A 14126-nucleotide genomic window follows, 5' to 3' on the forward strand; every position below is an offset into this window, starting at 1 on the left:
GCAGCTCAGCCCAGCTCTGCACCTCACCTTCTCTGGCAAGAGCCCACACCCTTCTGCTGCTGGTCCTCAGCCCTGTGCACGTCGATCCTGGGCTGGGTTCCTTCCGAGGGGAGTTTCTGTGCCTGGAGCCTGAGACGTGGGTTTATACAGGCCACTGGGTTAGAGAACTGGATGAGGTCAACTGGTCAGCTTGGTCTAATCAGCCAGTCCGAGCAAACACACGAGGGAGGAAGACCACATGCCCGTGATCCTAATATGGCCAAGTCGGGGTTCAAGGCGGCTACGCCACTGTAACTGGCCAGCTCAAGGACGAGAAGGGGCCCACATTCTCCCTGGTGTTCTCCCCTGCTGGGAGAGCCTCTCCATTGGTTGAAGCAGCTGTTCCTTCTCGCCCCAGCCCCACAGGTAAGTGCAACACCAGCGCCCTCCCTGCACCAGGCTTGCAACATCATCCAACTATTTCTATCACTGCATTTTCTCGAAGCAGTGTGCTAATGGAATGACATCATCTTGTCTCTAGACCATGCTCTTAATCACGAGCTTCCTGGAATATCTGCAGTTACATAACCATAACCCCCAAATGGCCCTTGGCCTCTTTTATTATTTTAAACACGCTCTTTCATTGAAGTTTAACTTCCATATGGAAACGTACCAAATCAGAAGCATGTGGCTGGTTGGATTTTTCACAAAGTGAACATACCTCTGCTAACCACATCCGGATAAAGACGTAGAGCATGACTGGCAATCCAGAGTCACCTCCTGTCTCTCCCTCCCCAGAGAAAACATTACGTCTACCTGATTTGTAATTTATATGAATGCAAAGGTACAGAGTATATTCTTTTGGGTTTGACGTCTTTGGTTCACCATTAGGTCTGTAAGATTCAGCCCTGGTAGGTTGCATACCAGCACTTGATTCATCTCTATTGCTCTCTGGAACTTAATTAGATGCCATAATGTATCCATTCTACTGTTGGTGGGTGTTTCTTTCTTGTGCATGTGTCTGTGTGCACACATGTGGGAGTTTCTACTAGGTGTCTACCCAGGAAAGTAGTTTCTGTGATACAGGGTAGGAGCATGTCTCCCTGCAGCAGAGACCCCCTAAAGCTTTGTAAAGTGCGTGTGCCAACTTGGGCTCCAAATCCCTGCCAACGTTGGTATCCACCATTTCTCATTTGCCTCTCCATCACACAGTGGTCTTGCTTCATGTGTCCCTGTGGCTGAGGCTGAGCACGTACCTTGCTTGTGGTTATTTGGGTGCCCTTGTTGTGAATAGCCTGTTCAAGCATCTCGCCCATTTTTCTGTTGGGCTTTCTGACTTTTTCTCATTGATGTAAAGGAGTACTTTATATGCTCTGGATTTGAGTCATGGGTTATGTGTACTGCAAATATTGTTCCCCACTCTCTGGTCTTTAAAACTACTGTTCTATTTTTTTGTTTCTATTTTCTTCAATTTTTGTACCTTTTTCTCTTCTCTCTCACCTTAGTGTTAATTTTCTTTTTAATTTCATTCTTCCTTCTATCAGCTCCTTAGCCGTATATCCCTTTACTCTTATTTTATCTCAGGCTTAGAGTTTAACAAATGTAGCTTTCACTTATAAAATTCTAAAATAAAGTATTTTCAACACAATGCAAAGACCTGACATTTCTCAGATTCCATTTACTTCCATAGTTTAATTCTACATCCACTTTAATCTCACAGGAAATGATTATTGTTTTTGTAAACACACAGTACTCACTTAGACTGACCCATGCATTTACACTTTTACTCCATTCTTTGTTTCCATGCTTCCATCTGGGATTGTTTTCCTTCTATTGGAAGAATTCCCTTTTACGTTACCCTTAGTTCATGTGTTTTGATCACAAGTTCTCTTACACTTCATTTGAAGATGTCTCTGTTTTACCTTTTTTTTAGAGGATGTTTTCACAGAGCACAGAATTCTAAGTTGGCAATTATTTTCTTTTAGAACATGAACGATGGCATTCAATTGTCTTCTGACTTCTGTTTTTTTCCTGTTGAAAATGAAAGCAGCTGTCAGGTTTATTTCTTTGAAAATACTGTATCTTACCCACCACCAACAACAATTTCTTGTTTTTCTCATTTTTTTAAGTTGTGGTAAAATACGCATAATGTAAAATTTAGCATTTAACCATTTTGAAGTCTGTAGTGTAGTGGTATGAAATACGTTCATGTTGTTGTGCAACTATCACCTTCATCTGTCTCCAGAACACGTTCATCTGCAAAAGTGAAACCTCATTGAACACCAGCTTCTTATTGTCCTGCCCCAGCCCCTGGCACCCATCATTCTCCTTTCTGTCTCTATGAATTGACTCCCCTAGGTGCGTCATACACATGGAATCATACAATATTTTTCCTTTTGTGTCTGGCTTATTACACTCAGCTTAATGTCCTCATGATTCAAACATGTTGTAGTGTGTGTCAGAATGTCCTTCCTTTTCAAAGCTGAATAATATTCCATTGTATTTATATACTGTGTTTTCCTTATCCATTCATCTGTCAATGGATACCTGCCTGGGCTCCATGTTTTAGCTATTGTGAATAATACTGCTATGAACATGGATGCACACGTATGAATTTGTGATCCTGCTTTCAGTACTTTGGGGTGTACACCCAGGAGGGATTGCTGGGTTATATGGTAAATGCATATATAATTTTGGGGGAACGGCCAGACTGGTTTCCATAGCTACTGCACCATTTCACTTTCCAACCGACTATGCACAAGAGTTCCAATTTCTCCACATCCTCATGCAAAATTGTTATTTTCTGGGGTTTTTTGGGGGGGGCATATTTTTTAAATATTAGCCATCCTCATGGATGTGAGGTGACCTAAGCTTCTTTTGATATTTTCTTGTTGTCCTTGGTTTTCGATAGTTCTGCTATGCGTGCCTAGTTACGACTTTCTTTTTATTTATCCCACTTGGGGTTTGTAACATTGCTTGGTTCCATGACTGGATGCTTTTAGTGTTTGGGAAATTCTCAGCCAGTGTGTCTGGAAAGCTGTTTTGCTCTATCCTCTCTCTCCTCTGGGACTCTGGCTACATGTGCATCTGACTTTTTCACCATCTCCCATATGTTCTTTTTCTGCATTTGTCATCCTTTTGCCTCTCAGTGCCTTGTTCTGTTTTCTGTGGGTCCATCTTGCAGTTCATTAACTTCTTTCATTGTGTAATTTGCTATTAAATTCATTGAATGATTTCTCAATTTAGTGATTTTATTATCCAGTTCCAGCACTTCTGTTTTATTCTTTTTTCATTAAAAAAAGTTCTGTAATAATTCCTATAACTGCATCTTCTCTAGATCTGTTTTTCTTGCTTGGATTGTAGTCATTTAGCATTGTCTCTGGCATGTCTGGTAATTTTTGATTAAGCATTTGATATTATGTTGAAATATTTGAGGCATAGTTTGAGGTTCTGGATTACATTATCTTCCTCCAAAGAGACAGTTATTGGCTTCTGGGAGTCAATTAATGGGGAGGGAATTTCACCTAACCCCCGGTGGAGGTGAGCTGAGAGGGCCTCTGGGAAGGTGGACCTGTCAGCTTCGGCCGAGTGCTTCAGCCACACCCTTCCTCTCTGGGAAGCACTTTACTCCATTTATTACCCCTGCCCTGCAGGGTTTTTGATGCTTCAGCCACTCATTGGGGCATTCTGTTCAGTTGTCAGTCTTCGGGGACAAGGATAGTGAATGCCTAAGAGAGGAAGAAGAGCCAAGTGTTGGGTTTATTTCTGTGGGGTTTTCTTCTGTCCAGGATCTTGACCCCTCTATTACACTGTGCCTTGGCAGCTCTCTGGTATCTCTAAACTGATTTTTAAAATGTGTTTTATCCAGATCTTTATGAATGGTTCTCAGTGATAGTGGTGAATATAGTTCACCACTATAGAAAGTGGATGTCTTTCTTTGACATTTTAAGACCTATTTTGGCACAGATGGGTGATAAAAATGAACTTCATTTCTTCTTCCTTTTTTCCCAAGCTAGTGAATTACTAGACCACGAATAGCAAATATTTGTTGAGCCTATTTTCAAGGTACTAGAGATAAAGCAAATGACTCCTTTCTAGCCTTTTCCTGTGGAGATTTCAGAGTAGTGGGAAGAGGGGTGAATGCTTTGTGACGATTTAAAGACAGTTTTAGATTACATGATTTGTTCTGTTAAAAGGGGAATGATAAATCCAAGTGATAATCCATTTAAAAGACTAAGCCCGATTCCTGGCACAGAGCTGGTGTTCAGTCAGTGTTACTGATTTTTGTTGACTTCTTGAAGCGCCTTCCTGGATCTTCCCCAAACTCGGCATTTCTGTCTTCCATCTTCAGAAACTCTTCTAAGAAGTTGGGAGTTACTTAAGTCTCAACCCATTCTTCAGACAGTCACAGAGAGTTGAAATATGAGCTGCAGCCAAGAGCAAAAAAGAACCAGAGTGTACACATCCCAAATTTCTCTTCATTCTCCATTTGGAAAAATCTAAGAAACCACATTTATCAAAAGCCCAGAAGAGTTACACTGGACCCAGACTTTCTTTCCTTGATTTCCTCCCCCACTTGAAATTTAACAATGAATACAAAAAGTGAGATATGTCAGGAATGCTTCTTTCACAGATAAATTGCAGAAAAAAATATATGGAAGGGTAATCTACAGATTGAATGAGACTTAAAAAGCATCAACCGATCACACTGTGTTGACCTTATCTGGATTCTGATTCAAACAATATGTAAAAAGAATAAATTGACATTTGTGAGGCAACTGAAAATTTGAACACTGACTTGATATTTGATATTAAGAAATTTTTTAAGCATAACCACAAAACCATTATCAAGCCTGAAAATATGACTTCTTATCTTTTAGAAATACATTTACAGGGTGCCTGGGTGGCTCAGATGGTTAAGCGTCTGCCTTCGGCTCAGGTCATGATCCCAGGGTCCTGGGATCGAGTCCCGCATCGGGCTCCCTGCTCCTTGGGAGCCTGCTTCTCCCTCTGCCTCTCTCTCTCTGTCTCTCATGAATAAATAAATAAAATCTTTAAAAAAAAAAAAAGAAATACATTTACAAAAGATATTTTCTAATGTCTTAGATTTGCTCCAAAATAAGAAGGAGGAAGGAGGAAGTTTAGAATTAAAAAAAAAAAAAGATTGGCCATGGGCCTATACTTGAAGTTGGGTGTTGGATACACGAGGGTACATTATAGTATTCTATGTGGTTTTTGTATATGTTTGAAATTTTACACAATAAAAAGCTAAAAATATACCAAGAATAAATAATTATATCTAAGATATCTGTCTTTGGATCAACTACCACTTTGCCTTATCTCTTCTCTTTTCCTTCTTTGAATTTCCTGAGTAAACAATTAGCTTCTGCACTAACTGCCTGTGGAGAGCAGTAAGTCTGCTGATGTTGTCTCAGATAATCAAAGTCTTCATTTCATTTATCTCCTTTTCCATTAAGAGAACGAATCTTTCCTCCCAACAGGCTCCCCCACACCTCAGAAGTCAAGGAAGACAGAGTGACTATTTGCGTTTCCCGAAGAGGCAGGATTTTGTGGAGTCCCCAGATGATCAGTAAGCACCCGAGCATTAGGGATATGAAGCCAAGCACTGAAATTGGCAGAGCAGCCCTCTTTTGTGAAGAGCGGGGGACAAAACAAATTCTCTGTGTGGAGTTAAAATTCCTGCTGAAAAGGTGTTCCGAGAGGGAAAGACCCTACCCCTAACCTGCCCTCCCTCACCGGATGCTGTCACTAGCCATGATACCCATGGAAAGCATCTAATCTGCCTAACCATCAGTTTCCTCGTTGGGAAAATGAAGCTAACAGTCTTCCCCTGCCTTCTTCCCTAAAGCAAGCTAAGGTCAGAGGAGATAAATCCCAGCAACGAATACAGAAAACTTCAGACCAAGGCGTTATATGATGGGGAGGAACCACTACATGGGACCTAGAAGCCCTCAGTAGGTACAAGCTGTGCGTGAGAAACATGGGCTTGTTTAGGTAGAAGACATCAACTGTGATCTAAGGAGATTTTGGTGTCAGAGTCTTTCCAAGGTGGGACTTGGGAAATGCACACCCTTTACCCAGCAGAGGAAACCCAGGCTCAGGCAGCCCCACGTCAATCTCCACTACCCTCAGAAACAGCACTATCTCAAGCAGGCTCGTTTTGCTGACCCCTCCTCTGCATGGTTCTTTAGTCTGGTGATGACATCTCCGTCCCTGTGGACTGACACATGGACCACGTGGTTGGACACGTGGTAGGACACGTGGTCGGACACGTGGACCCAGCTGTAGCTAGACTCAGCTAAGAGGGGACTGGATAAAAACACACACCTCCGTCCATCCTGGCAAGCACGTCCCTGACGCGAGAGCCTCCTCATGGTTGGCGCATGAGGTCTGCAGCTGATTCATAAGCCAATAAGACATTAACCATGCTTCAGGCAGTAAAATCCTCCAACCGATTTCCATTCCAGGCCCCCGCCTGTGAAAATGACCCACAAGAAAGAAGTGAGGCACCTGCGCTTGACTCAACCTTAAGTCTGCCCATTGCCCATCACCATCTCCCCAAGGAAGCACTTGGGAACTGGGGACACTGGTCGGTGGTCTACCAGAGGGGTTTCTGTTGTCTGCAGTTGTGATCCCTGAAGTGAGACATCAGAGGCACAGAGAAAAGGAACCAGGAGCAGCAGCGGTCCCTCTCCCCACCTATGCGTCCCTGCCTCAGAGAGTCAGCTTTTGGGAGTGAGGGGTCTGTGGCCGTGAGACCCACCAGCCACAGCCACACCCTACTGTGCCTGAGCCACTTTCCCAGCCACGTCAACCACCTCATGTCTGTACCCACGGCACGGCCATTCTCTGTCCTGCCTCGTGGCTGGGAGGGACATGGGTGGTGGGGGGATGGAGGCGCCTCCGGGGACTGGGAAGCTGGCAGGAGGGGTTGAATGTGGAAGCCACCCGAAGGCTTCTAGGACTTTATTTGCTCTTTCTGGAAAGAGGATAATTATACATTTCAGGTTATCCAGGAGTAAGCCCCATTCTTCCTGTGAGATGGGGGAGGGGCGGGGGTGCCGTCCTGTCTGGGGATGGGGACTGGGAGAGAGCCCACCCTCCACCCCTGGGAGAGAGCTTCTCTCGAGGACCCGACTGGATGAACACGATTCTACAGCACACATGAGTGTGTCACCTCCAGATGCAGAGGAGCTCACTTAAAAATAATGTGTGTGTGCGTGTGCGCACGCGTGTGTGTGCGTGTGCGTTATATATGGTACGGAGTCACTGTTCACAACAGGGTAAAGGCAGTTTTTAGAAGGCATCTGCTCCATGTTCTCGGTTCAATTCAAGGAGCTCTGACGAAAGATGGGGAGAGGTGATAAAGTGACAGACGAGGACACACGGAGCCGTCTGAGGAGGCGTGGGAGCCGCAGACATGCCTCTTAGAGCTGACTCACAGCAGCCCGCGCAGGGGCAGGTCAAACCCCGGGGGACTCGAGATGCACCGTGACGGGGAAGGCAATGGGCATGAGGGCAGGACGTCGGCCACAAGGACACGGGACGGTCACCTGCTGGCTCTGAGTGGGGGGAGCGGGCCTGCCCCGTCCTGGGGACAAACGTGAAATGACGGGAACACCTGCACGTATCCTGTACCCTTGTTCCCAGAAGTTTAAAATTAGGAACGGACCCCAGACGGGAGAGTCGCTAGCGCCTGCCTGGGAGCTGAGCCTCCAGTCCATGTCTTAAAGACATGTCCACAATAAGATAATGTCTCCCCAGCCCCAGCCCTGCCCTCCGCACCACCAAGAATTGTTCTTGTCATTAGAAACAGAGAACCAACTATATAGCTTTACAACTGGGCTCCGGCTGCCGCAGACCGAACAGATGACCCCTGGACATCCCCCCACCCTTTCAGCACCACCCCCCCACAGGCCCCACACCCTGCGCAGGGGCCCACTGTGCCTTTCCCTGGGATGCCCTGCTTCCCCACTCTGCTGCCCAGGGAGCTCCTTCTCATCCTCTATAGTTCCCTCCAAGGACACCTCCTCCGGGAAGCCCTCCCTGATGCCATCGGGCTCTCCCCAATGTGGGCGGCACTCCACGGTCACACACACACACACAGAGCATCCAGCACACCCCCCGTCCCTCCGCTCACTGCCACTGTGGCCCCAGGGAGGAGCCACGCAGGGTCTCAGCAGGAGCGGCACCTGTCATCACAATTCTTAACACGATCGGGAAGGACAAATGCCACGGTGACCTCCCACCGCAGACTCCCGCTGGCGAGCTGCTGCCGTTTCTGGAGGCCCCACCTTGGCCATCCGTCCTCTCCAGCACCGCTTCACTGGGAAGCCCCTGGAGCAGCCACGGCGGATGGCGCGTGCGGCCAGCTGCGTGCTGCAGGGAAGGGGACAGAGAGGCTCGTCATCCACAGGGAAGGACAAGCCAAAGACAGCTGAGGGCAGAAGACACCGACTGTGGCCACCCCTCGCCGGAGAGGGACACGTATCAACCCTGCAACAGCAGAGCGAGGAGGCAGCGCAGCGTGTGGGGGCTGCAGGAAAGCCGTCGAATTGCTCTGGGCTGGTTTCGAAGAGATTCTGGGTGTAATAAATACCTTGAGGCTTGGGAGGTGAGGGTGATTCGTGCAGGGTGATTCGTGCAGCCGTGTCCCGATGGAACATGCCACCACCCGCAAGCCACCATCTGTGAACCCTGCACTCACCAGTGTGCCCACCCTCTCCCCGAGCTCGCCCTGGACACCCACGGAGGCCTTCGAAGTCCACCCAGTGCCGGCAGCACCAGCGTCCAGGAGCTCGGGGACTCTGTACAGCGGGGCTGCTGGGGTCCACGCGGGGCCCTGAGGCTCTGGAAATGAGTATGCTGTCCAAGGACGCAGCCGGGACCACAGCACTGCTCGGGGCACGCCTGCTCCCCTCTCTGAGCCTCGGTTTCCCTCCTGCAAAACAAGAGGGCTGGACTTCCAGAATCTCCAGGATAGGATGCTCCTTGCTGCTCAGTCCCAATTTCAGATGAAGAACCAGAGCCCCGCGGTCACCGGGCCTCACGGGAGGCGGCAGGCAGGGCTGGGCAGGAGAGGAGCCGCACAGGCGTTTGCCCAAAGCGCAGAAGAGACGGGGCTTTGTGAGGGGCGACAGGAGGAGGAGGAGACGGGGCGCCATGCAGGTCTCCCGGGGCCCGTGCACCTGCAGGCCCCCCGTATGACTGGGCTGGGGAGCTGCGAGGCCCTCGGCGAGGAGTGCGCACCCTCTGCCTGGATGGTGCCCGTGTTCTGCACCTACGCACCCCACAGACGAGCAGCCTGCAAACAAGTGCCCCTTGGGAATCCCCGAGTCACCCAAACCACTACTGTGTGACAGCCGATGACCATGAGGCAGGTTACGGCCTGTGTAACAGACGGGGCAGCATACCTGAGTTCTCCAGGTGCAGCCCAAGGGGGTGTCCTGGGGTTGCTGCATGAGTACTCAGGACTGACCAGTTTGCACGCGCTTCCTGAGGGCCCCCCGGAGCTGGGCCCCCCGGAGCCCGGTCCCCCCGGAGCTGGGCCCCAGGCAATCAGACCCCCGGAGCTCGGGCCCCCCTGGAGCTCAGCCCTCCTGGAGCTCGGCCCCCCTAGAGCTTGGGCCCCCTGGAGCTGGGCCCCAGGCAATCGGACCCCCGGAGCTCGGGCCCCCTTGGAGCTCGGCCCCCCTAGAGTTTGGCCCCCCTGGAGCTGGGCCCCCAGAGCTCGGGCCCCCGGAGCTGGGCCCCAGGCAATCGGACCCCCGGAGCTCGGGCTCCCCGGAGCTGGACCCCCCGGAACTGGGCCCCCCAGAGCTCAAGCCCCCTGGAGCTGGGCCTCCCTGGAGCTCGGCCCCCCAGAGCTCGGGCCCCCCAGAGCTCGGGACCCCCGGAGCTCAGACCCCCTGCAGCTGGACCCCCTGGACCTGTGCCCCCCTGGACCTGGGACCCCCAGAGCTGGGCCCCCTGAGCTGGGCCCCCTGGAGCATGGTACTTCCTCCACTCTCTCTACCTCTGCCCCTGCCTGCATGGGTCCAGGGAACTGGTTCTGGTTTCTGCCCCGCTGGGTCCATCCAGAAAGCGCCCACGGGCCAGCAGGGGGGCCTTGAGCTCCCCCCATCCCCTGGGAGCTGCCATGTTGGCCCCAGCGGAGGGGACACGCACTCCCCTGCAGGCCCCATGAGGAGCGCTCGCCTCCGAACCCTGACTCTCGGGATAATGTCGGGGAGTCACCGAGGCAGTTCTCAACTCTGGCTTCTGTGTCAGTTCCAGAGCGGTGTTGATTCTAGAACAGGACCGGGAGGCGAGCAAGAGACTCAGACCTCAGTCCTTCCAGGGAGGCAGACACCTCTGTATGCTGGGATGTGACAGCCAGACCCAAGCGGCTTCTCAGAGGCCGCACCCTGACCCAGCGGAGCTCCCCGCTAGGGTGCCGCAGTCACACGGCCAAGCGAACAGACATGCGGGGCACGCGGGGGCGCATGGGGGCACATGGGGGCCTGCGGGCCAGGGCGGAGCTGGAGGGATGGGCTGGGGCTGCAAAGGCAGGCGGTGTGGGGCTGTCCCTGCCCCTCCAGCCAGCCCTAACTGGCTACCTGCCCTCCGTACAGGTCCTCAGATCAGCCCGTCCTCCATGCTTGTCCATCAGGCAGAGAAGGGGTAAGGAGGGGAAACCAAGTGAGGCCACGGCACATTCTTCTGCTACACAGGGGATCCGCTCACACCTCACCCTGGCAGGGACTCTGGAAGGCGGGGGGTCAGCCTGTCCTTGCCACCGGGCCCTCTGCTCCAGGCCCAAGCCCAGTGCCCATGCCTCCTGGAGGTCCTGCTGGTCTCTCCGAGCCACGCCACGTCTCGCCACTGCCCTCCTGGCGCCTCTGAAGGTCCCCCTCCGCCCCGTGATAATGGAGGCACGAGGCTTTGAACACCAGAGCCCAAGGCCACCGCATCCCAGGCCCAGCAGCTCAGGGCAACCAGGCGCTGTTCTCAAATCCCTCCAGGGTTTGATAAATGCTCTGCGCTTCTTCAAAAACACCGCCACGGGGGAATGCTGGGCCTCCCACACAGAGCTCTGTGCTTATCTCTGAAAATTTATTCTTTGTTTCTGCAGAAATGGTACATGCCCGAAGCGAAGAAAATAAAGCAACCCAACAAGTAGAAAGTAGGAATCCTCTAGGCTCCGCTGCCTGGACACGGCGGGTGCTTGGCTGGGCTCGCTTGCGTGCGCCACCCACGCGGGGTCCACCGGAGCTGGGGAGGGGCACAGGGTGGCCAGTGTGGGAAAGGATGTGAGACCCCCGTCTTTCCCGAACCTGCTTCAGGCAGATGCTACATCAGGACAAGCAGGAAGCACTGCTTATCTGCGAAATGCAAGCTTACAGTTTCACATAAACGAATCACAGTGTGCACGTTGTTCTGAAATCAGCGATTTTCCATCAACAATAGTTCCGGAAATAGTGCGGTATTAACAAATTGCATGTACATCATTGCCTCGAATCACTGTCTGTTATTCCAGTGTGTTTATCACAGCTCACACAGCCAATCCCCGTGAATGGTCTTTTATAGTTTTCTGTTGGTTTCTCTTCTTGTTCACTTTTAGAAACAAGATCCTACGAACATCTTCCTGCATTCTCCCTTTGGCCTTTTGTGATTGTCTCCTTTACAATACCTCACGAGTCAGAGACATTCTGAATTAGGATACCTGTTCCCAGACTGTCTTCTAGATAATTCTAATTTAAGACTCCTGCTAACCATGCAAGCACACTCTCCAACACAGAGATTTGTCAATCTTTGTGGTATTTCTGCATCCGATAGGAATGTACCTTATTGTTATATTTACATGCATCTCCTACAATTACTGGCTGATTTCACTTCGTTTTTGTATAGCTGTGCTGACTGTGCATATGCTCTTTTGCCACTTGGTTTACTGGGAGAGCTTGCTGCCCGATTTACTTACAAATGCCCTCACCTACTGGGCTTTGTCTGTCGGGTGTGCAAAAATGGTTCCCCAGATTCCTAGTTTGCCTTTGACCTGGTGGGAGACATCCCTCCTGTTGTATACTTTATGGAGGCACTGTTATCAGAACTTCCCTACGATTTCTGGAGCTGGGGACATACAAAGCCAGACCTTTTCAACATTGTTGGGTTCTAGAACATTGGCATTTGGGTTTTACTGTTTAATTCCCTGATGGTTGCGGATGTATTTACTTCTGAAGACATAGGACTCAAGCTGACTTCTGTTTCCATGTGCCAAGCGATTTATCCCCAAACATGTGAATGAGGTATAAACCCGATCTTTCTCCCTTGGTCTGAAAAACCACTTCACTCCGAGTGGGTCTGTCTGTCCGCCTGGCCCTGCACCACCCACACGTAGCTTTGACGACCAGTGTCTTAAAGATCATTTACTTCCTTACTTACCTACACTGATGTGGCTCTTCTCTAGAATTGTTCTTGGGAATTTGAGGCCTGCAGTTTTTCCTCTTCTTTTTCCATTTTTGGGGAGCAATCTTCGAATTTGTAATGAGCATGATTTTATTTGGTCATTGGAAAAATAAATAAATGTGGAAATAAATGATCAGGACCACAGTGCTCTCTAATCTTCCCTCCGCCCCCCTGCACTGGGCCTGAGGCCTGGCCGTGAACCCCAGGCGTCCAGCTCTGCAGACCCTCTGTTCTGTACCCATACATGGAAACATTCAAAACTGAAACATTTATCAGTGACTCTTCTTTTCAGGTTTTGTTACGAGGCATCTCCCAACCCAAGACCCACCCTGTCCTTGATCCCAGTTCGAGGTCTGTGTTCCTGGGTCTCGGGTCTGGGCAGAGTCTCCAGAGGTGGCCCACCCACTCCTTCCCTCCCCTATGCTTGAGCTGTCCTCTCTTGAGGGTGTCCTCCTTGCAACTCGCTCGCCCATGGAGGGGGGGCAGCCCTGAGCCATGACTGTGGCCCTATCCGATCCTGCTTCCAGGAGGATGGCCCCTGCCATCTCTCCGCACCCCCTGGGCTCACTGACCTGCTGTTGGGTGGACGGCTGACTTCAGGGAGGTGGCACTCTGAGTGTCAGTGTCTCACGTTTGGCACTTGGTCCAGTTATCTATTGCTGTGCAACTAGCCACCCAACACTATGTGGTTCAAATGGCGACAGACAGCTATCTCTCACGGTGCTGTGGGTTGCTGGGCTCTGCTGGGACGTCCTCACTGCGAGTCCCTCAGGAACATGCAGGAGGATGGCAGGGGAGCCATCTGTAGGTGCTACTGGGCTGGATGTCTAAGATGGCTGCTTTGTCACATGGCTGTCCCCTCAGCGGGATGCTGGAACAGGAACAGTGCGGGGCTTTTGGGCTCTCTCTCATGCCTGCAGAGTGCTGGGAGGCCGCAAGATTCAAGTGAGGGCCACGTGGTGCCCATGATGCCTGAGAACCAAGTGCCATGGCCTTGGGGGCCCTCACTAAAGTCCCAATATGAAGCTTGGCACTGAGGGAGAGGGACAACCTGTGACTTTCTCTGGCAGGAAAATAGACCTGGACAGAGAATAGTGAGAGCGATAACCTTGGAGTTCTGACACAACTTGGGGAGGAATGGGGAAGGCATTGTGGAAAATTGCCCAGTATTGGACTCCTCACCAACCTTAGTGAGTGGGAAAACAATACAATTATAGATTACATTTCTTGTACATGAGTATCAGGAACAATGAATACCTGTAACCATTTTAAGTTCCCATAAGCCACAGAAACATCATTAAGAATGGATGCATAGGGGCGCCTGGGTGGCTCAGTTGGTTAAGTGACTGCCTTCGGCTCAGGTCATGATCCTGGAGTCCCTGGATCGAGTCCCGCATCGGGCTCCCTGCTCAGCGAGAAGCCTGCTTCTCCCTCTAACCCTCCCCCTCTCATGTACTCTCTCTCTCTCTCATTCTCGCTCTCTCAAATAAATAAATAAATCTTAAAAAAAAAAAAAAAGAATGGATGCATAGATGGACAGATGGATGGACGGATGGATGGATGGATGGACGGATGGACAGATAGTTGGACTGATGGGTGGATGGACGGATGGACATAGAGACAGACAGATGGATGGACAAATGGATGGATAGATTGACAAATGGATGGATAGGTGAAAAGAT

This window comes from Mirounga angustirostris, unplaced genomic scaffold, assembly GCF_029215605.1.
Source record: "Mirounga angustirostris isolate CCGP_5_RB_7025 unplaced genomic scaffold, mMirAng1.0.hap1 SCAF_3, whole genome shotgun sequence".
NCBI lineage: Eukaryota > Metazoa > Chordata > Mammalia > Carnivora > Phocidae > Mirounga > Mirounga angustirostris.